Source organism: Lepidochelys kempii, chromosome 6 (genome assembly GCF_965140265.1).
Source record: "Lepidochelys kempii isolate rLepKem1 chromosome 6, rLepKem1.hap2, whole genome shotgun sequence".
Lineage (NCBI taxonomy): Eukaryota > Metazoa > Chordata > Testudines > Cheloniidae > Lepidochelys > Lepidochelys kempii.
In genome coordinates this window covers 107769262-107793389 of record NC_133261.1, presented here as the reverse complement: position 1 = coordinate 107793389, position 24128 = coordinate 107769262, and positions in this window count along the sequence as shown.

The window sequence follows — 24128 nt, the reverse complement described above, 5'->3', positions numbered from 1 at the left end:
AAAAATTAGATACATTCATGGAAGGTAGCTCCGTTAATGACTATTCACCAAGATGGTCAGGGATGCAACCCCCATGCTCTGGGTGTCCCTAAACACCTGACTGCCAGAAATTGGGACTTGACGACAGGGGATGGATCACTTGATAATTGCCCTGTTCTGTTCATTCCCTCTGAATCATCTGGACCTGACCTTTTGCCTGACCCCATAGGGCCATTCTGATTTTCTTAAATCTGAAACTATATCTCAGGTGCGGAAGAACCCCCCAAGCATTCCTTCAAACTGTGAGAACAAGCCACCCGCAGGCTTGATCTTATAAGAAGGGATTTCAGACAGACTGGTTGAAAATGCTGTGGAAAAAAAACACAGGGTAAGCTATCTTGTAGAACGTAAGGGAATGCCTTGTAAGTTAAGTTTAGGCTGTAGAAAGTATGTTATGATTTTTTGTTTCCAATATTTTCACTCTATCACTTGAAACTGTATTCTTTGATAATGAACTTATTCTTGTGCTCACTATATGTATATAAAAAACTGTTGTGTGTTAAGTAAAGTGGTGATCTCGAATTTAATCTCACAAGCTGGGGTGTACTGTTCCTTTGGAAACAGAGGATATAAGAGTTCTGTGACTGTTCAGTGGAATAGGGGCTGAGCTCTCCAGATGGACGCTCAGAGGACTCGGGAACTGGTGTGTGCCTGTCGTTAACCTGTACAGAGAAAGCGAGGCCTGCAATGCTGTGCTTATGTTACCAGCAGCTCATGGTTTAAGGGCACTGATCCATAGCAGGCACAGACAAGACTGCCTCACGCTAAGAGCCAATGGTGGCAAGGTGCCTCACAACCCTAGGTACTGCTGGGTAGCGTGACATATATAGAATTGTTTCATTGAATCTGAGTTCAGCCAGGGGTCAAAACTGGGGGGGATGTAGGGTTCAATTCACTGCATGTTCACAGGAGCTGTATAGCTTACTCCAGATGCTGCCAACAGTATAGTAGCCCAGTGCTCCACATCTTCCCATTCTGCCACAGGAGTGTTTTGTTCTGTATTTTAAAATGTCTCATTAGATGTTTCTAGCCACACCCACTGGCTACTACAAACAGTTTTCTGGTGACAGAATGGCCTGACAATATTAACTTACACAGCTCAATTGCATAGTACTTAGCCCTTTCTGGACCTTTTTTTTATACAAAGGATAGCATATGGCCCTTTGTTAATAATATGCCTTTTCTTTGATGTGATATGAATAAATAAATCCTCAAACACAATTACATTTATAAATAATACAAAAGTGATCTGTGATCAAAAGTATTTATTATGCAGTAACTGCCGAGTTAGGAAAAATCCAAGCTATATAAAGATATGATATCTATTTTTTTAAAAGATATTAACCATTTCAGTGGCCAAGTTAAACAAGATACATTTAGGGCTAAATTGGCCTCCTTCCTAAGCTTCATAAAATCACACATATGTGCTCCAGGGAGAGAGATAATGCAACCCTAATTGTGTCTTGTTGAACTTGGACATTTAGATGGCTAACCCTTTACTAACTTGGTCCTTTTTATATATTAATAACTGTTCCAAATGGTGTCTTTTCCTATTAGAGTGTCATTCTGTCAGCAATTTGGGCCTGATGAAAAAGACCACGAGGCAGTGAGGCAAAGCAGACTTGGCAAGATAGAGAACATGTGACCCCCAGCAACAGCCTTTGTTAATTTATTATAAATACCTTGGAGTTTTGGGGTTTTTTAAAATTTCTTTTCAAGATAACGTCTAAAAAAATAACCCTTCCCTCCCATCTCTTTCTCTCACACACACACACACCCTACTCCAAACAGAGACAATGCAGCGATCTACTGTATAAAGTGGCATTGCTTCTCCAAAAAGAGATGTCATAGTTTCAGCCAGTGGAACAGTCAGAGTGACTGAACATTCCTAGTAGTGTCATAAAGATACAACGCTTAGCTCTTATTTCAGATTTATTTTTGACCCTTTTTATCCACTGTTCTCAAAGCAGTTTACAAAGGTGGCTCAGTATGTGTTATCTCCATGTCACAGATAGTGGAAGTGCTGCAGTACCTGGGGTGGAGAGGATTCTGCCTAAGGTTATACATCAGGTTAGATGCAGAACTAGGAACAGAACCCTTCCGTGTTCTATCCTCTAAACAGGTGTTTCTTGTCTTTTCCAAAGTGCGACCCCACGTTACCGCAGAAAGAAATTTTGAGACCCTCCTCTCATCTAGCCATAAAGAGGGTGATTGCAACAAACCTTCCCACTGATCAGTTCATGACCCATTTGGACTCTCAGCCCCCAGACTGAGAACCCATTCATTAGACCATGTAGACTCAAGTACTTATTACTTTTGTGCATGATTGACTTTTCCTAACTTGGCTGCATTTTATCACCTTTTTGTTCAAACAATTTACTATGTCAGATAAAGCAGGTGACCCCAACCCTGTCATATCAGTCGTGATACTGACTTCAACTAGTTTACACATGTGAGCAGAGCTGGTCAAACCCTGCTAACAGGCAAGCATAGCAGTTGTAATTTCATGATGAGCATTACTAATTGCAAAACCAAAACTTGATAGGCCTAATTTTTGGCCTTCCAGCCTCAGTAGTGTCATCTATAAGTTATGACGACTGCCTGACTCATTTGTAACCTAAGAACAAATTGGTCAATATTCATAATATTATTATTATTTAATAATTATAGTGCCCAAGCAAGATCAGGGCCCATTGTGCAAGGAGCTGGAGAAAAACACATGAAGATACAGTCTCTGCCCCAACGATCCTGAACAATCTAAAAGTTTGACTCCATAAAGCAATTTCCCCCTGTTATAATTATAATGCTCAACATTAATATAGTACTTTTCCTTCAAGATTGTCAAAATGCTTTACAAACATATGCAAGCTTCACAATAAACCTGTCTTTCAAAACAGGTAATTATGATGCTCCCCATTTTACAGACAGAGAAACTGAGGCAGAGAGGAATTTAAGCCAACAGTTTCTAAATTTAGGTGCACAGCTTGAGATACCTGGGACCTGATTTTCTGAAGTTCTGAGCACCCTCACACCCATAGACCTCAGATGGAGTTGTGGGTGCTCAGCATCTGGGAGTCTGGTCCAAGTTTCTTCAAGCTTCCCAAGATTAGTGGATACCTGAAAACGTTGACTTAAGAGACAAGCCCAAGATTCACTGTCAGAGCCAGGACCAAGAGCCAGGGTTCCTGCCCCATAAGCCTGTTCTTTAACTACAAAACCCTTATTGCTTCATTACGTGAACATTATACCTAGGACCACTCAGCTTGAACCATTTGTTCATTATGTTGTTTTGGAAATTGCAGGTGCAAAGCATGTCTACCACTTAAGGCATCTGTCCTCTGATGCTCAATGCAAGTTATGTGCAACCATGGGCAGAATTTGATCCTATGGGTGAAAGTCACCCAAGGTCAGAGGGGCTCACCAAAGCCCATCCACTCCACTTAAGCCCTGCTTTCGTCCTCTGCATGCGACAGGAATGCCTTTAGGGCAGGTAAGAGGAGAGTGGCCCCAAACCCCCACAGATATAGAGGAGCAATAGCCATGGTATACAGCAGCTTCTCACAGTGTGTGCAACCTGGGGTTGTGGTGTAGCCCCTTTGGAGGCTACTATTGTAACCTATTCTATGCTGGGGCATTGGTCCAGTACTGATTTAAAGAGAAGAGTGCCACCTACTGAATCACCAATACCAATTACAGTACCAGTTCCAGCTCCCTGGGATAATGTATTCCAGTCGAAGGCACTGACACAGCCTGACATCTGAAATGAAGCAAACAAGTTGCTCTGGGTCTGAGCATGAACATAAAAAAAATTCATGATATGAAAAATAGAAGTGTAAGATCATAGAGCAGATGTTGCTAAGTGTTGGTAAGCAGTACAATACATGCATGTGACTGCATTGCATACGTCAGCTGCTGAAGCAAGAATATCCACACCAGAGACACAGAACTATAACGTTCAGTGGACTAGGAGAAAAGCAGGAGCTAGGAACTCCTGTCCCAGAGGGCTAAGATCCCCCACAACCATTCATAATGGGGTTCCTGAAGCTAGCTGGAGAAGAGGGTACACATATTCTGTCTGACACTGTGAAAGAAACATGTAGAGATTAAGATACACTTTAAAAAACACCACTTTTCTTTCTGCTGTTTTCATCTTTGGCTCCATCAGTCTGTCTGCAGGCAAACACATGACTATTCTGCAGCTGCCAGGCTTGCACTGCTGAAATACTACTGACTCTACTCCCAGTACACAATGTAGGTGCTGTGTTATTTATAGCCATAACCCAAATCATGCAAAAATGACTTTTTCCAAATAGAACCCAGTGTGTGGCATAGTGCCACATATGCATCCATGTCTAAAAATACATACACGACTTACCTTGAAAAAACCCAGCTAGCTTAATTTTCACTGCAATGTCCTGCTCATTTCCTAAAATAATATGGAATTTAGACCATTAGCAATATGTGTACCTCAAACATTTTCAAAAAGCACTGTAAGAAAAATAAACCAGAAGCAAAATGGTTAAACATGTTATTATTCATGTTGCATTCATAGTAAATTGCATAATAGTTTTCATGTCTTAATTACTTAAATTTTATATTGAGCTATAGTGATATTATCTCTCTTTTTGTCTCCACACAATTGTATTTTATAATAGCTTTTATTAGGGCTTACATGAATGGAATTTAAAATGAATGCATCATTTCTGTTACTTGTGCAGTTGAGAAAAGAGAGCACTTTTCTGATATTTGGCATGAAAAGTGCTTTCCTTTGTGTTTTATGACATATCGCAAATTGTATTAGTTGGGGACATATTTTGAACTAAGAGGAATAGAGAACAGTTCTGTCGCTTATAGTAACTCCCTCTTAACGTGAAAGAGGGTGTGAAGTTCAGTATATGAAGTGGGGGGAGGGGGAAATCCCCCAGGAAAGGCTTGATCCTGAATGAAATCAAAGACAAAACGTCCATTAATTCAATGGGAGAAAAATTGAGCCCTCAGAGTTCCATCTAGTTAAATAGACTATACATTAAAAGCAGTCTGTTTGTCTACTCCCTAACTTCACATCCTTGCCCATCCCCTCTCATGCATCAATCTATCTGCTCCACCAGCAATGTCAGCCTTGATACCCTCACAAATGTCTCTGGAATTTTTTCCATGTCATTCTTTATGTTTGGGATACCTTCTTCAAGCCAACTTACTCACAGTCGGGGCAGAGACTTACATCATTCAAATCCCTATTAAAGACTCACATCTGCCACCCCACCTACACTCAATGTGTAGGGTGGATGTAAAGAAAAATATTTGTTTGAAATCATTAACAGAACTATCAAGACCTGTATATGCTTTAACAAATAACTGTCTAATCTTATTACCGTCACTCTTACCCTTCCTCACAAGGTATTTCAAATAAAAAAAAATCAAAGGCATTTTAGCTATATTTACATATTAGAAATTTTTGACATGTATTTTTTGGACTTGGAGGGGTGAGATTGGGGCTATTAACTAGAGGAAGAAATGTAAAAGTAACCCATTGGTATGTATGAGATGTTTTGTTTATTACTTTGATCAGAAACCAATAACAGACTCTAAAAAAAATAAGGTCCAATCCTGCTGTCCTTACTTGGGCAAAACTCCTATGTATGGCAGTTAACTGAAGATTTCGCTCAGAAAGGACTGCAACATCGAGCCCATAGTACAGCAAGCAAAGGCCATTGTTCCATAGTATAGATGAACAAATGAACAAAGGATGGCTACCAAACAAAGTTTATCTCCATAGGAATATACATGGGTGATCCTCCAACTCCACATCCAAACTTAGGGTCAGATTTTGTCCTTAGTTATCCCTATCTGTAACGGGAGGGCAGAATTTATCCTTTAAGCCCTTTTACAAAGCCCAGTGCTGTGAAATCTCAAGCTATTATGTCCTTTCTTTACCTATCTCAGCCCTTTTAGCAAATCTTAGAACCTGCCTAGTGATTCCATTCAGTCCCTCCATCGGTTTTGCTAAGTGCAATGCCTTCTGCATTGATCTCCAGGAATAGTCATTCATTCTGAGCTTTTTTATTCCGAGGACTGGTTCTTTTTTTTCCCCCTCTCTTTTTTATTAACATGTCCACACTGTTACTAAACATAAAGGGTTTCTCAAGGAACCAATTTTACCACATTTGTTTGGGTGTTATATGGATGTTCGGAATGGAAATCAAGAGTACAAAAATAGATTTTGTTGATTTATGAGACAGTCCTGTTTTCAATTCACCATCAGTATGTGCAGACACGATGCAGTCAAGAAATGAAGCATCTGGTTCCCCCAGGTTTCATTTATGAACTTTAGCACCAGATGTAAATCATTCATAAAATCCCAAAGTGTTGGAAGGGTCTCTTCCTTCATTTTAACAAACATATACTCCAAGTACTGTACCTAACACTTCACATAATTTGTTATAAACGATGGGATCTGAATTTTAATGTCTTCCAGAAATAAATTTTCAAGGGGGAAAAAAAAGAAAACAGGTGATTGTAGCAATCCTAATTTCTAACCGTGAATTCTCTTTGAAACCAAAAGATGTCACTTTAAGTTATTATATCCAAAGTCTACATGTTATTCCCTGCATGCTTTGAGAGAGAACAAACCTATTAGCCTGTAACTATTCCTCCCCAAATCCTTTCCATTAGTGTCACATCCATGTCAATAAACAGCAATTCAATATCAAATCTGAATAGCTGCGTTGGTCTCATCTACCAGTCGCCCTCCCTCTCGTCTTTCAAATCCCTGCTTGACTCACACTTGTTCACACAGCCCCCTCCTCCCATCATTCATAATCCCCACAACTTCCCTCCCCAGAACAGTTGTGTCTTTGCACTGCATCTGGGTGTTGAACACAACAGGACAACTCACAGGTGAAAAGTTAAACACATGCATAAGTGACTGTAGGATAAGGGTCTTAGACTGTAAGCGATCTGGGGCAGGGAAACCTGTCTCCTCCCATGTGTATAAAAATCCTTGCAGTGCTCCACACAGGATTTAAATCCAATGCTATTATTAACAACAAATGGTTTCTTCTGGCTCTTGCATGACATTATCCAGAAATATCAGGCATGCATTTCACATATTCAGGATGTTCACACTGTATTCAGAGTTGGGCAAATCCTAATTGCTGGGAAGGTGCTGAGCAGATGCATGGGTGGAGCTGGCAGGAGGAATCCTCTATGAAGACTACTTAAATCCAATGGCCGGAATGGCCTCTGCTGGCCTTTACATGGGGGGAATCAGAAAAAATGGGAGCATCCAGGTAGCAACGGATCCTCTGTCACTGCTCTCAGCCTGCCCCTGGTGCACCTCCTACACCCAAAACCTGCCCTCTTTCCCCTTGCACAGTAAAACCCACTGGTACCATTGCCAGGACCTTAGAGGCATGGAACTAATTTTCCCCTGTGTACAGACATATGGTATGGCACATATACACAATGTATATGGTACATATTAGTAATAATACACTGTGACAGACTATACCCTTGTGTTCACACCCTATGCACTATTGTAATAATATTTGTAGAAGGTTTGTCTTGTGAGGTGTCATTTAAAAACTCAATTTGCTGATCAATAATATCATGGTGCAATGCACATATAAACACTATATGTGACGTTATGACCATAAGCTGAAATAATGACTGAAGTATGTTTCCCAGATAAGTCTGGAGAGTGGCCAAACCAGTTCCTCAGAGACAAAGGGCAAGCTGACATCTCAGCCAGGTGTCAATATCTTTGGACCATTATCTGCTAAGTGTCCATTCTTTGGCATGAAAGGGGACAGGGACAAAAATCTACATTTTAGCGAAGAAGCAGCATGGAGTTTCCTTTTGCCACATAGGAAAAGGATGTGTCTCAGCTGGAAGTGTTTTTCAATAGAGGGACTGAAACCATAGAAAGGATGGACAAACACTCCACGGCACCCCTTTCTTTCTCTTTCCCCATCACAGTCACCTCAACTGAGATGACAAAAGGAAACAATCTTTGGTCTCTGGAGGAGGGGTCCTGACCTGGGAGTTTCTACAGAAAGAAAGTTTCTTTCTTTGAGAGGTGAGAAAGTTTGTTTTGCAACTAAGATAGTTTCTCAAGTAAATACTAGTAAATATTTTATCTTTATTTTTCTTGTAACCATTTCTGAATTTTATGCCTCATTACTTATACTCACTTAAAATTGCTCTCTTTATAGCTAATAAACTTGTTTTACTGTTTTATCTAATCCAGTGTGTTTAAATTGGAGTGACAACAATAAACTGGCATATTAGTCCCTTAAAGTAATAACGGAGTTAATATATTTGTATTATCGAGGAGAGGGCTGGGCAGTACAGGACATACATTTCTAGGGGAAGATCCGGGACTCGGGATGTGTTGGGGTCACCCTGCAATATAATCAAAACTGGTGAGAGCTAGGGTGCAGCTGTCAGTTTGCAGTTACACACAGACACTCGGGATGCGGCTTGCATGCTGGAAGGCTGTTTGCAATCCCAGTGGGAGCTACTATTGCAAGGCACTATAAAGCACCCCAGGTTGCAGGACAGGGTTGACAGAGTTCTCCCCTATTCTGGGCTGGTACAGTTCCATACACCTCCTTGTAAATTATCCCCAAGACATTTCCCTTATGAGCTTCAGCAACAATATCATCTGACATTTATTTATTGCCATTTCTATAGTGCTCATCACTACAGTATCTAAGCATCTATAGTTTTTGATATGATAACATTCAACTCCAAGAGTTATATGAAATTAGGGAGAACCCTCTCAGCCATGCAGCCTACCCATGTGGACAGGCCATGGGTAGGCTGCATGGATTTGCCAGGCCATGGAGCAGCCACAAACAAGGATACACATAGTTCAGTCCACAGGAGCATGCTGGGAACATAGCAAGTTGCTTTGGGCAGGCTTGGGATGTAGCAGGGGCATGTCCACTGGCTACAAATCCCATGGAAAGGTCACAGTTGCTACTATAGCCAATGGTTTATAGTATTAATTGTGGAGAGATTGTTTGAATGCCCTAAACATTTGGGAAGAGAAGTATTTTTTTCATTCTGTCCCAGCCTTGGACCCCTCCATAATCCCCAGTTATTCAACCTCTGCATTGGGGATAAGAATTTCTCCTTAAAGTACATAAAAGGATCTCTTCACCCACAATTAAAATGCAATGTTCTCTGAGGTGAAACACCGCACATGTTTAGCAATGTGAACAGCAACACTGCACTACAGTTTACGGCAATAAATGAAGAATACTGCATCTAATTGAAACTTTAGGGGAGATTTAGGTGCAATATTATGTACCCAAGTTGAAATTTGGCCTGAATATTGGCCTTAACATCTCTATTCTTAAGGAATGCGATATGAGAATTTTTAATGATCAGCATCTCACTTTCATGCATTGTCCAAAACACTCCATTTCTAGGATCACAAGGTCCTTTAGCACCATTCAGGGACATTGGTTTGGGGGAAAAGAGCCACTTACAGAATCACCAGCACCACTTCCTGTGTCCTGAAGATGCTCTATCTTGCCTTACACACCAACTGATTCAGTGGTTCCCAGTTACAACCACTTTTGCACAAATCCTTTACCACCGAACTCCACTGGGCACAACAGAGCTGAGCTCCAGGATCTGGCCTAGAATGTTGTAAGATTATTACAATTAGGCGGTGATCAAAGAATAGGAAAATGATTTCATGAAAAACTTCAAAGTGGCTCAGAAGGTTCAGAATGGGCCTCTTTTCCAGTGCCTCCAACATTTGCTGTGATATTTCTTACCGACATGTTTACTGAAATTGATTTTAAAATCATGTTTGACTTACTGAAAATCCCAGTTTTCTGCAAGGAAATTCAGCTTTTGGTAAACAAAAAATTTCAAAAACAATTCTGATTAAATGTATAATAGAAAATTTCACAAAAGATGGAAAATTTCAATGGTGTTGACAATTTTTCCTGAAGTTTTGGGTTTTATTTAAGAAAAGGTCATTTTTGATGACAAAAACTTTGATAAGAAATTTTGATCAGCTTTCTTTATAATGTTTAATGGAGAAAACCCGCACATAGCCCCAAATTCATCCCGCGTCAACAGAAGTGGACTGGCAAGTCTTCAGGAATTACTGCAGTATGTTATGCACCCAATTTCACCCCAGTATCATTTTATTTGAAAGAAGCTGATTCCAAAATTCCCGCCCTCTCCCTACACATATTGTTGGAAATCTGGACTCATACATGTATTTAGGTAGATAATTAACAATATTCCATTCTTTCTCATGCCCTGTGTATCTCTGTATTATCTTGTAATATGAGGCCAGATTCTGAAAGCCATATTCATGTTAAGTAGTACGTTATTCCTTGAGTAGTCCCCACTGATTTCAATTTCAAAATGAGGCTACTTACGAAGTAAGATACTACTCATTGTAAGTGAGGGTTTCAAAGCTGGCCCTTACATTGTAAACAGAGTGGCATACACTTATAACATTTAAATGATATGGCATTTATACTTTGTCCTCAGAATTTGTTGTAAATGTCAACATATTTCCAATGTATGCATAACTATTGCACACCTTCAAAAGATATTTTACCTCACTTTGCATTCTTTCTTTATCTACATTGACAATCCATGCAAGGGGAAGGGAAAATACCAGAATCCAAATGAGCCTGATGGAGGGATTTTGTTCAGACAAATGACTAATGTCATACCCGCTATTCGAGAAGCGCCATTAATTATTTTATTCCCCTTCCCACCATGTCAGAGGCTGCAGATTGAGCCTTTCAAAGCTCCACAGACAGAACTGGCAGTCTCATCCCTGTCCCACAGTGCTTGGGTGGTCTCTCTCAAACTCACCAGGACAGGAATACCACCACCTTGATCCATAATGGGATCATCCATTTCAGTTGTCTGCTCAGGCTTCCCAGACTAATGATTTATTTGCAGAGGTAAAGCCAGGGAACTCCTCCCACCCACCCCCACCACAAACACAGACACACACACTTTTTTAAACTGGTCAAAATGTTCCGTAACTTCCCAGTGGGGAATGGGTTCCCCCCTCCCTCTTGTATATATTTATATGGTTTCCATTATCATTTGATAAATGTGTTATGACACACTATTTACCTCAGCCTGCAGCTCTGGGGAACTTTGAGTAGCTCCCTTTCACACCTCTGCCACCCACTAGGAATTTCACAGATAAATCATAGTCCCAGATTAAGATAATGCAGTTTAGTGCTGAAAAGGGAGAAGAGATTCAAGATTAGGTTCACTGGAAAAGCCTCTGGCTTCAGTTCTCTCTCTGCTTCTGTTAGATGCATAGAAGCTGCTTCTCAGTCCATGGTGGAGTCTCTGTTTCAGTTGGCCACGTTTTGTTTCCCAGAGGCAAGGTGATATTTTCTATCTGCTGCTATGATTCACCGTCCTTGCAGCCTCCAGAGAAATACTCTGGATACAGTCCTGGTATAAGTGGGAGCAAGTGCAGGGAAATCAATAGCATTGTACCCATTTATACCATGGTTGAATTTAGCCTTTTGTGTCCAAGAGCAGGAAGTCTGCCTGCAAGTACAATATAAATGATCTAAGGCAAAATCCTCCTGTTGAAAAGAAATATATATTTAACTCAATAATCAAATAATTCTTTGTAATGCTTATTCAATAATCTATAACAATCAGAAAGTCTCATGTATTTTTCCATGTGAACCATCTGCCCTCAAACTGGTGATGAAATAAACATCACTGTGGCAACAACAACAGTTGCCTACATGAAATAGTGGAAACAGGGAAATGTTTGATGCAATTTTAACTTTTTTTTAAAATGAGATTTGGCAATGGAAAACCAGAGAGACAGCACCATAATCCAGGTCTCAAAAGGGACTAGAGGTTTGGGAGACTCAGTTTGTGGGGGGCCCAACCTGAGACCTCTTAAAGAAGCCTTGGCATGCAAACTTAGGCATTGCAATGCTGAGTGTCTAGAAGAATCAGAGGAACCACATTGCAATACACAAAATCTGAGTTAGATGCCTAGACTCCTTACACAATGCATGGGGAGAGAGAGTTGCCTAAGAATGTGATCCACCAAAGCCAGCTTTCTAGGTGGGGAGCTGCTAACGTAGTCAACGGGAAATACTGAAGACAGATGTGCCCTAGGCCCCACCCCTTTCTTGGAGATAGGTGCCTAAGTTTAGGCTGCTGGAAGATGCCTCGTTCTGTTAAGCAATGCATGAACATGAACCTAAGGCATTTCTTAAGAGAATGAGTTAGGCACCTGCCCCCGCCACATAAAATGGCCGGAGGAGGAAGCGTCCACCTCCTCCAGCCAGATTTTGAATGGGATTGGATTCAGCATGCAGTCTCTGAGTATGCCTACCAGATTGGGCCCTTACACTTAGGTAGCCAAACGGCCACCTTTCCCTGGTTCGTGAATTGCTCTGGGGCTTAGGTGGGAGACAGACATCCAACCGCCTAGAGTAAGGTAGCAGTGTGCATGCCCATAGGCAGAAATTTAGGTTGCTACAGGGTTTGGTGAGAGCTTTGGGGATTGCAGTGGAGCCAAAACTGGGACTTGGGCACCTAAACCCAGCCTGCAAGAGAGTAAAGTGCGCAGTGACCTTCTGTATCAGCAGTTCTAATCTCCAGCCTCTATTTGGAGATAGAGTGGCCTGTACTTGTTCCTAGGTTATTTTGACATTGTACAGTGACAAAGAGTAAAACAACAGCTCTTTAAATAGCAGAGCTGGCTTTGCAGATGCAGCAGCAGCAGCTAGTCAGCTGCCACGTGGCTAAAAGAATGTCCATTCTTTCCCCTCCAGAGTCTGTTTCTGTTTATCCGAATTAGGATGAAAGATAATTGTGCCTATGGATATGTCTACACTGCAGTTAAAACCCCATGGCTGGCCAGTGTCAGCTGACTTGGGCTTGCAGGGCGGATTAATTGAAGTGTAAATGTTTGGGCTGAGGCTGAAGCCCAGGCTCTGGGACCCCACAAGGTGGGAGGGTCCTAGACTTTGGACTCCAGCCTGAACCTGTACGTCTACACCACAATTAAACAGCCCCTTCAGCCCCTTAGCCCGATCGCTGCAAGCCTGAGTCAGCTGACATGGGCTAGCCATGCGTATTTAATTGCAGTGTAGACACACCCTATATTTTTTAGCACCAACCCCCCAAAAAGTGGAAAGTAGGTTCTTCCCTATGAACATAAGTCTACAGTAAAAAAAAAAAAAAAAACCCAAAAAAACCCCAACCCAACAATATATTCTCCTGCATTTGAACACTAACAAAATAGTTTGGCAAATCTCTGTCAGAAATAAAATTTAGAAATATGAGCTAGATAATGAATGGGATGATACATCATGCCAGGTTATATTAATAGATGGTGTTATGCAACAAAAACAATATGCCAGTGTAAGTAGGTGTGATGTATTATAAAGATGATACTTCAAGCTTAAGCAACAGTAAAAGAAAAAAAAGCACTACCAAATCAATCATGGCTAAAAAGTAGTTAATGGTACAAATATAATTAACTGAGGACTCATCATCTGACTCAGTTAATAACTCATGTGGCAAGTGTGGCTATTCTGAATGACAAGTCATATTTCTATATTTCTGAGTCCAGATTGCTACAGTGCTTGTTTGCTGTTGTACCTTTCTGCCTCATCAATGCTATTTTAAAAGTATGTACACTCAGCTCATGGTAACAGTGAGAAAAAAAATCGAAATTCTGTTTGATTGCACTAAAAAGAGGAAGTTAAAACAGAGGTTGGAATCAGCTGGAAATGTCACTTGATGTTCCATGACTTTGCTAAGGCAACTCAGAGAAGCTGGTGAATTATATTTACTGTCTTTGTAATAAGAAATCCCCACAACCTTGTCAGTGGGTCATCAACCTGTAAGACCATTCACTTTGAAATCTCCAGCTTATGAGCTTTTAACAAGTGGAGAGTAGAGCTGGTGAAAAAATGGAAACCATTCTATGTGAAAATTTTTGCAACATTTTCCCCTGTTTATTTTCCCCCTCAACATTCTAAATGTTGATGAAAAATGTTGTGAAGGTTTTGCAATTTTTGTTTTTAAAAAAAAAAATCAACCTGCTTTAATGTACAGAATAACCAGGCACTCAGAGACCATGTTATAAAAGGCTTGATTAGATTATTTAATCAAATCTAGATTTCTTACTAAATCTAAGAAAAAAGGACAATGAAACACCTGACAGATAATTCTACTCTAAAGATTTTGAACTATTAAAAAATATTTTTAACAAATATTAACAGGATCATATTCACCTGATTAAAAATGACTTCCTGGCACTGGGTCACACGTGTGAGCTGGGTCACTTTGTGTGCTTGCCTCTCCCTATATAGTCAGGTAAGTGACTTAGCAGTCACACTCCCTATGGCGATGACTCAGTGCATTCCTTTTCCTGTTTTATTCTATGAAACACATAATATGATGTGACTAACACAGCTCATTTTGATGAGTCACGGAGCCAGGAAATGTACAGAAGATATGGTTTTCCGAAAAGTGCAGTCCAAATATCTGCTGGAAAAACAAAGTTAAAATAAAATGCTTGAACTTTTAAACAAAAACCAAAACAAGTCCTACGTAGTGCAAACAAAGTTTCAGATAGTAAAATGTTAGCGTCCAAATTTTTTTGTTGCTGTTACAAGTAGTGTAGCTAGTTGGGTTGAGGGGAAAACCCTTATCCCCTATACCTGTTACAGGTGCCCTCAGTTCAGTCAGACCATCTGGGCTGACATTTTCAAAACTGCCTAGGGGATTTAGACACCCACATTTTAACACAAATTAGAACATGAAAATCTCAGCCTCGTGGTATTTTTTCCATAAAGGGCCAGATTGATTAAACTGATTCTGGGAAGTGAAAATTACTCCCATTCCTTTCCAACTCTCTTTCCAGCACCCATGGACCCTGTCATCAATATAAAGGGAAGGGTAACAACCTTCCTGTATACAGTACTATAAAATCCCTCCTGGCCAGAAGCACAAATATTCTTTTACCTATAAAGGTTAAGAAGCTCAGGTAACCTGGCTGGCACCTGACAAAAGGACCAATAAGGGGACAAGAAACTTTCAAATCTGGGGGAGGAGGGAGAGGCTTTTGTCTGTCTGTTCTGTGTACTTGCTGGAGAGAGATCAAGAAAGCAAACAATCCAATTCCATTAGAATTAGTAAGTACTAGCAAGGAAATGCGTTAGTTTACTTTTGTTTTGGCTTGTGATTTTCTCTGTGCTGAGAGAAAAGTGTATTCCTGGTTTTTTTCTTTTGTAACTTTAAAGTTTTTGCCCAGAGGGAAATCCTCTGTGTTTTAAATCTGATTGCCCTGTGAGATTAGCTTCCCTTCTAATTTTACAGAGGTGCTTCTTTTACCTTTTTTCTTTCTAATAAAGTTCTGTTTCTTTTAAGAGCCTAACTGATTTCTCTATTGTCCTAAGACCCTGGGATTTGGGTCTGTGATCACTTTGTAATCAATTGGTTAGGATATTATTCTCAAGCCTCCCCAGGAAAGGGGGTGTAAGCACTTGGGGGGATAGGAACTCCAAGCGGTCCTTTCCCTGATTCTTTGTTAAATCACTTGGTGGTGGCAGCGTACCCTCCAAGGGCAAAGAGTTTGTGCCTTGGGGAAGTTTTACCCTAAGCTAGTAGAAATAAGCTTAGGAGGTCTTTCATGCAGGTCCCCACATCTGTACCCTAGAGTTCAGAGTGGGGAGGGAACCCTGACAGACCATACAAAGAAGGAACTGCTTTTGTTTGCACCACAGACTTCATGAGAGCCGTGGTTCAGATGATGCACAGAATCAGAGCATCCCCAGCGAGCCTGCCCATGCCCTTATAACTTCCTTGCTCCAAAGCAGCACAGCCTTTTCCACTACTAGGTGGACTTTCTGCCTAGATGGCCCACCCCCAGGATTGAACTGGTTGAATTTAGGCTGGCTAATAATAACCCTCATTACCACTACAAAAGTGATTTTTTCCTCCCTTGGTATTCTACTGTTAATTAAATTCTCTCGTTAGCACTGACCCCCCACTTGGTAAGGCAACTCCCATCTTTTCATGTACTGTGTATATATACCTGCTACTGTATTTTCCACTCCATGCATCTGATGAAGTGGGTTTTAGCCCACAAAAGTTTATGCCCAAATAAATGTTAGTCTCTAAGGTGCCACAAGGACTCCTCATTGTTTTTGTTGATACAGACTAACATGGCTACCACTCTGAAACCTGTATGTAGTTTATTCCATTTGCTGAAATCGTAGCCATGTATGTGTTGTCATTTCTTACATCTATTAAAGTAACAATATGCGAGCCTATTGCACAAGGTACAATCTATACCAGCAGTTCTCAAACTGTGGTTCAGGACCCCAAAGTGGGTCACGACCCCCTTTGAATGGGGTCACAAGGGCTGGCTTAGAATTGCTGGGGCCCGGAGCTGAAGCCCAAGCCCCACTGCCCAGGGCCGAAGCCAAAACCCAAGAGCTCCAGCCCTGGGTGGTGGAGCTCAGGTTGCAGGCCCCCTACCTGGGACTGAAGCGCTTGAGCTTCAGCTTTGGCCCCCCTGCCTAGAGTGGTGGGGCTCAGGCTTTGCCCCCGCTACCCAGGGCAGTGGGGCTTGGAAAGGCTCAGGCTTCAGTCCCCACTCCTGGGGTAGTGAAATAATTTTAGTTGTCAGAAGGGGGTCACAGTGCAATGAAGTTTGAGAACCCCTGATCTATATGCATAATGAGACAGTCTCTACTCTAAAGACTTTATAATCCAAAGAGAAAAGACAAAGGGTGACAAAAAGAAGTGTTATCCATACTGTAAAGATGGGGAACTAAGACACAGAAAGCTTGAGTAAATTGTCCCAGGTCTGTAGCAGAAAACTTCCAAGCCCCACTCTAGTGCTATAACCACAAAATCATTCTTCCTCTCTGACCTGCCTTGTTCGTATACATGGTTATTGATGCTGTGTCCTGAAGTGTTTCTATACAATAGAATCAAACCCCATCTAGACACCAGATGACAATATTTACAATATTTCACACAGTAGTATGTTTTCTTGAAGAATTCTTTAATTTTAATTTTGCTAATCTGTTATAGCCAGGGGAAAAGGCTGATGGAGTATTCATTCTCTCTCCCTCCGCAAGCTATTGGAAGCCCCCTCTGACCATAATGTTATCACCATGCCAAAGGGGAGAGCTGGGAAGATAGTCTATCCTCTCCCCTCAGGCCGGTCGCCACCAGCCCCTCAAAGAGGAGACCTACAGGGGCATTATCTTCTTATTCCACCCTTAGAGGGAAGAGAAGGAGGGTCTGTACAGAGCTTTCTTTACACCCCATAACCACACCTGGAAGAACTACATAAGATATTTTTTCATTCTCCCTCTCAAAAGGGCTGCTGCCCTTATCCCCACAAGCCAAAGGCCCTCTTTCTGTCCCTTGAATAGGCCAAAAGTGGAGCAGAGAAAGCTGCCCAGCAGCAGCTCAGACATCACCACTTCTACATGGAGAATAAGCAGAAGCTCTGGCGAAGGATTCAGACATCATGGGGCGGACACTAGAGGGGACCCAACTCTGAGGCAGTGCTTTGGATGGTTAGTCTCTATAGTGCCTGTACTATTCCAGCTGCAGCAGACCAGCTGTGATTGAGGGGGGACAGGCTGTGGAAAGCTCCGTCATCATTGTGGCCCTCTAGCTTCATTAAGTCAATGGCACAACCATGTCAAGCAAAACTCAAAATATTCCATGCATGTGTGTGTGGGGTTTTTGCTAAAAATAAGTTACTTATTTGAAAATAACAAAAAGCATGATTTTTAAATGAAATGGCAGCCAACAAAGTGTATGAGGCAAAACTTTCTAATAAATGAGATTTACTGTGGAAAAACATCCAATGACTGCATTTTCGGGGAAAGGTCATTAGTACTTAGAAAGGAGGTTAATAGAACAATATTAATAGCTTTCTACAGGGCAAAAGAGATAGATTCAGTATTAACATGAATAAAAAATAAGAATGAGGATGCTCCCTGTTACCAAAGTTATGCTAAAATTCAAAAGGTCATATTCATCCCTTGTGTGGCCAAAAAAATAAAGCATTAAACAGCATAAAATGTTATCCAGTCTTTTCATTGAATGAATTTCACTGAAAATAGCAGGAATAAAGTGATCAAAAATTTTAGCCTGAAGCCAACAATTAAAAGCAATGCTTAAGCTGTATGTTTCTGGGAAGCTTGTAAAGGAAGATTGCTGAAGATAAAACTCAACATGACTCCATTACAGAACTTCTACCAAAGGAAGTTCAGTGGTTCTATCTGGCCAATACATTAGACTAGACTAATTTTCTAAAGCAGTGGAAAACCACCATAGATAAAAATAATGGGCAATACACATTAATAATGATACATTACAGATCTTAATGCTTTTCATCAAGAAGTCTGCAAGTGCTTACAAACAGTCTGAGTGAGCCTCACAAGACCCTGGGAAGTAGGTGAGTATTCCCTTTCTCCCATTCACAGATGGGTAAAACACAGAGAATTGAAACAACTTGTCTAAAGTCACGAAATGACTATAGCTGTTTGAAAAACCATTGGGAGTGAGAGGAAAGTATGAAAAAATTAGATAAACAATTTTTTGAGTTTTTGTTTTAAAAAATCCTTTACATTTTTGATTTCTTTTACTCAAAAAAATCCTTAAAAAAATCTCTAAAATGAAATACATTTTCATTTTGGGGTTCTCTCATTTTCCTTTTTGTTTTTTCAATGAACACTTTAAAAGAAAACAGATATTTTCAACTGTTACTATGTAAAGGCATTTTTCATCAAAAACATTTTGAATAAAAAATTTCCACCATCTCTAATAAAGACTCATTGGAAGAGCTGGATACAAAAGCCAGGAGCCCTGTCTCTTAGTCTCCTGTTCTGACCATTAACAATGATGTCTGCCCTAAGATATTATTAAGAAAAGGAAGGTGGGAGGGGGAGGGGGGAAGAGACAATGACTCTAAAGGTGAATACAAAGATGCTTATTAACTAGTGACTTGTACACGCGTAAACTATTAGCATGTTTTAACTCCAGGGCTAAGCAGGATCTGTCTATCTAGCAATTCTAGCCTGAATACTCAGCAGCACCACTCTAGGACTTGCAGTGATATAAATTTGCTATTCAAAGGCAAGTTGGAATGAGCGTTAAATGAATACAATGAAAAGCTGTCCTAGTTTTGATTATTAAATTGTCTTTTTTTTGCTTATTGCATCTAAACACTCTAACTTGCTGTACTGTACTCTCACTAATTCAGTTTTACTCTACCATATGCCCTAGACAAGAGAACATGCTTGAGGAGTCACAATCAAGCTAGGAAACACACACACACACACCCATCTTTACAGAAAATTGTACTTGTAAGTCAAAAGTCAGAATTCTTCATTGGGAGAAAGAAGTGAGGAATGTTTCTGCTGAATATTTTAGCTGAAAGACAGAGCAGCCAATCCCACTTCTCTGAGGAATGGAGCTTCATAGCAGATGTTTGTAAAGTATTTGGAATGCAGTTTTGTCATGGAATTCAATAAAAGAAATTTCAAGGCGCTAATGTATGTATTTATAATGGTGTGAAATCTATTTTACCATTAATCTACACAGTCCACTAACAGTCAGTCCTCCAAGGAAGCGGTTACCCAATTACTGTGATGTTGGTGCTAATTGTACCAATCAGTCCTTACTCTTGCACTATGCCTTTTATAGGTAAGGAGGAAGCACAGTATTTCAAAGGCTTCCCTTTATAGTGCTTGCAGTGGTCCACATCTGGGAGGACAAAGGTGTTGCCTAGCCTTTGACTCAGTGAAGTCACGTTGGGTTCATTGCTTTGCTCTACAGGAAAAGACTTTTGGAAGAAATCCTAAGCATAGATCAATCCATGTCATCTTGATGCAGTGCAAAGGACTTAGGCTGGGCAGGTGTCAGGGTAAAGGGAAAAGAATGCCAGTGAACTCCACATAAGGGTTTAATTTTCCCATCAGTAAAGCACAACAGAGTCAAAGCAGGCTGGCAAAACAGGGCATTCCAACATCACATAATTCAGAGGGAATGAACAGAACACGGCAATTATCAAGTGATCCATTCCTTGTCATCCAGTCCCAGTTCTGGCAGTCAGAGGGTTAGGGACACAGAGCATGGGGCTGCATCCCTGACCAACTTGGTGAATAGACATTGTTGGACCTATCATTCATGAACGTATCTAATTCTTTTTGAAATCAGTAATACTTTTGGCTTTCGCAACATCCCCGGCAACAAGTTCCACAGGTTGACTGTGTGTTGTGGGAAGTACTTCCTTATCTTTGTTTTAAACCTGCTGCCTGTTAATTTCATTGAGTGATGCCTGGTTCTTGGGTTATGTGAAGGGGTAAATAACACTTCCCTTGTCACTTTCTCCACACCATTCATTATTTTATAAATCTCTATCAGATCCCACCCCCCTTACTCGTCTCTTTTCTAAGATGAACAGTCCCAGTGTTTTTAATCTCTCCTCATATGGAAGCTGTTCCAAATCTTTAATCAGTGCTTAATTTGTGCCAGGGCTTGCTAGGATTGAGACCTGGCACCTCTGAGCTTGGACTTGCTGTATCAGTTACGAATGTAAAAAAATAGTTTGAGCCACACCACCTAATTGTTTGATCCCCAGCACCTCTTTCACTACAAATTAAGCACTGCCCTTAATCATTTTTGTTGCCCTTTTCTGTACCTTTTCCAATTCTAATATGTCTTTTTTGAGACAGGGCAACCAACACTGCACACCGTATTCAAGGTGTGAGCATACCATGAATTTACATAGTGGCATTATGATATTTTCTGTCTTATCTATCCCTTTCCTAATGATTCCTAGCATTCTGTTCGCTTTTTTGACTGCTGCTGCAGTTGCGTGGATGTTTTCAGAGAACTATCCATGATGACGCCAAGATCTTTGAGTGGTAACAGCTAATTTAGACACCCATCATTTTGTATGTAAAGTCAGGATTAGGTTTTCCAATGTGCATTACTTTGCATTTAACAATTTTGAATTTCATCTGCCATTTTGTTGCCCAGTCACCCAGCTTTGTGAGATCCCTTTGTAACTCTTTACAGTCATCTTTGGACACTGTTTTCTTAGGCCTGGTCTAAGCTACGAGTTTATGTCGGATTTAGCAGCGTTAAATCTGAATTAAGCCTGCACCCATCCAAAAAATTAAGCCATTTTTTCAACATAAAGGGCTCTTAAAACCAATTTCTGTACTCCTCCCCAACGAGGGGATTAGCACTGAAATCGACATTGCTGTTTCGAATTAGGGTTAGTGTGGATGCAATTTGAAAGTATTGGCCTCCAGGAGCTATCCCACAGTGTACAGTTGTGACCCCTCTGGACAGCGCTCTGAACTCGGATGCACTGGCCAGGTGTACAGGAAAAGCCCCAGGAACTTTTGAATCTCATTTCCTGTTTAGCCAGGCGAGCTCATCAGCACAGGTAACCATGCAGTCCCAGAATCGAAAAAGAGCTCCAGCATGGACCCAACGGGAGGTACTGGATCTGATCGTTGTATGGGGAGAGGAATCCGTGCTTTCAGAACTACAGTTGAAGAGACGAAATGCCAAAACATTTCAAAAAAATCACAGAGGCCATGAGGGACAGAGGCTACATTAGGGATGCAACACAGTGCCGCGTGAAACTTACGGAGCTCAGACAAGAGCACCAGAAAACCAAAGCATCAAACGGATGCTCCGGGACAGAGCCCCAGACATGCCGCTTCTACACTGAACTGCATACAATTCTAGCGGGGGCCGCTACCACTACCCCATCCCTGTCCATGGACTCCGATGATGGGGTACTCTCCACCATGGCTGAGGATTTTGCAGATGGGGAAAATGAGGAGGAGGACGATGATGACGAGCTTGGGGAGAGCACACAGCTCTCCCCGACAGCCAGGATCTTTTTTATCACCCTGACTGAAATACCCTCTGTCATAAATATAAAGGGAAGGGTAAACCCCTTTGAAATCCCTCCTGGCCAGGGGAAAGCTCCTCTCACCTGTAAAGGGTTAAGAAGCTAAAGGTAACCTCGCTGGCACCTGACCAAAATGACCAATGAGGAGACAAGATACTTTCAAAAGCTGGGAGGAGGGAGAGAAACAAAGGGTCTGTGTCTGTCTGTAGTCGTTTTGGCCGGGGACAGAACAGGAATGGAGTCTTAGAACTTTTAGTAAGTAATCTAGCTAGGTATGTGTTAGATTATGATTTCTTTAAATGGCTGAGAAAAGAATTGTGCTGAATAGAATAACTATTTCTGTCTGTGTATCTTTTTTGTAACTTAAGGTTTTGCCTAGAGGGGTTCTCTATGTTTTTGAATCTAATTACCCTGTAAGATATCTACCATCCTGATTTTACAGGGGGGATTTCTTTATTTCTATTTACTTCTATTTTTTATTAAAAGTCTTCTTGTAAAACACTGAATGCTTTTTCATTGTTCTCAGATCCAAGGGTTTGGGTCTGTGGTCACCTATGCAAATTGGTGAGGCTTTTTATCCAACATTTCCCAGGAAAGGGGGGGTGCAAGTGTTGGGAGGATTGTTCATTGTTCTTAAGATCCAAGGGTCTGGGTCTGTAGTCACCTAGGCAAATTGGTGAGGATTTTTACCAAACCTTGTCCAGGAAGTGGGGTGCAAGGTTTTGGGAAGTATTTTGGGGGGAAGGACGCGTCCAAACAGCTCTTCCCCAGTAACCAGTATTAGTTTGGTGGTGGTAGCGGCCAGTCCAAGGATAACGGGGGTAATATTTTGTACCTTGGGGAAGTTTTGACCTAAGCTGGTAAAGATAAGCTTAGGAGGTTTTTCATGCAGGTCCCCACATCTGTACCCTAGAGTTCAGAGTGTGGGAGGAACCGTGACACCCTCCCAACCCAATGAAGCCGGAGAAGGGACCTCTGGTGAGTGTACCTTTTTTAATATAATAATACATGTTATAAAAGCAACTGTTTTTAATGATTAAGTAGCCCTGAGGACTTGGGATGCATTCGTGGCCAGTACTGCTATGGGAAAAGTCTTTTAACTTGTCTGGGGATGGAGTGGAAATCCTCCAGGGAGATCTCCATGAAGCTCTCCTGGAGGTACTCTTAAAGCCTTTGCAGGTTTCTGGGGAGAGCAGCCTTATTCCGTCCTCCATGGTAGGACACTTTACCATGCCATGCTAGTAGCAAGTAATCTGGTATCACTGCATGACAAACCTGGCAGCATATGGTCCCGGTGTTTGCTGGCATTCAAGCAACATCCGTTCTTTATCTCTCTGTGTTATCGTCAGGAGAGTGATATCGTTCATGGTAACCTCGTTGAAATAGGGGAATTTGATTAAGGGGACATTCAGAGGTGCCCATTCCTACTAGGCTGTTTGCCTGTGGCTGAAAAGAAATCCTCCCCGCAGTTAGCCATGCGGTGGGAGCGGGGGCTATTGGCACTGAGCTGTTCACATTTGGCCAGCAGGAATCTTCCCTGATACCAGCCAGGCCGGGGGGGGGGGTAAGAGGGGAAAAGCGATCATCCCAGAGAATTGGATGGGGGGAGGGGGTTAGTTTGGTTTCTGCTGCTGCCCGTTAACAGGAAAACTGCAGCACTAAATGGCCAACTCAATGGGCTTTGCTTGGTATGGGAAAGGAGGGGGCTGCTGTTATGAAGATCGCAGAAGCTGAAAGACTATGGCTTACCATGGCTGCCTGCAAGCCGAATTCTGTTGCCCAGCCCTGTGTGTGTGATCTCTAACACCAAAGCCACAGGCACTCAACAGAAGATGCAAAATGTGACCTTGTACCAAAATCACTTGTGCTATGTAATGTGAATAGCATTGTTCACCATGAAAGAGTATAGCCATTGTTCTGTAAAACGTATCTTTTTAAATACTTCACTCCCTTTTTTCCTCCAGCAGCTGCAAATGTTTCAAGCCTCCCTCCTCCATCCCAAAGGCTATCTCAGATAAGGTGGTGAAAACAAACACACGGGCGATGACATGTTCTCTGAGCTCATGCAGTCATCCGGCACTGACAGAGCTGTGTGGAAGGACACAATAGCAGAGTACAGGACAGTGGCCGA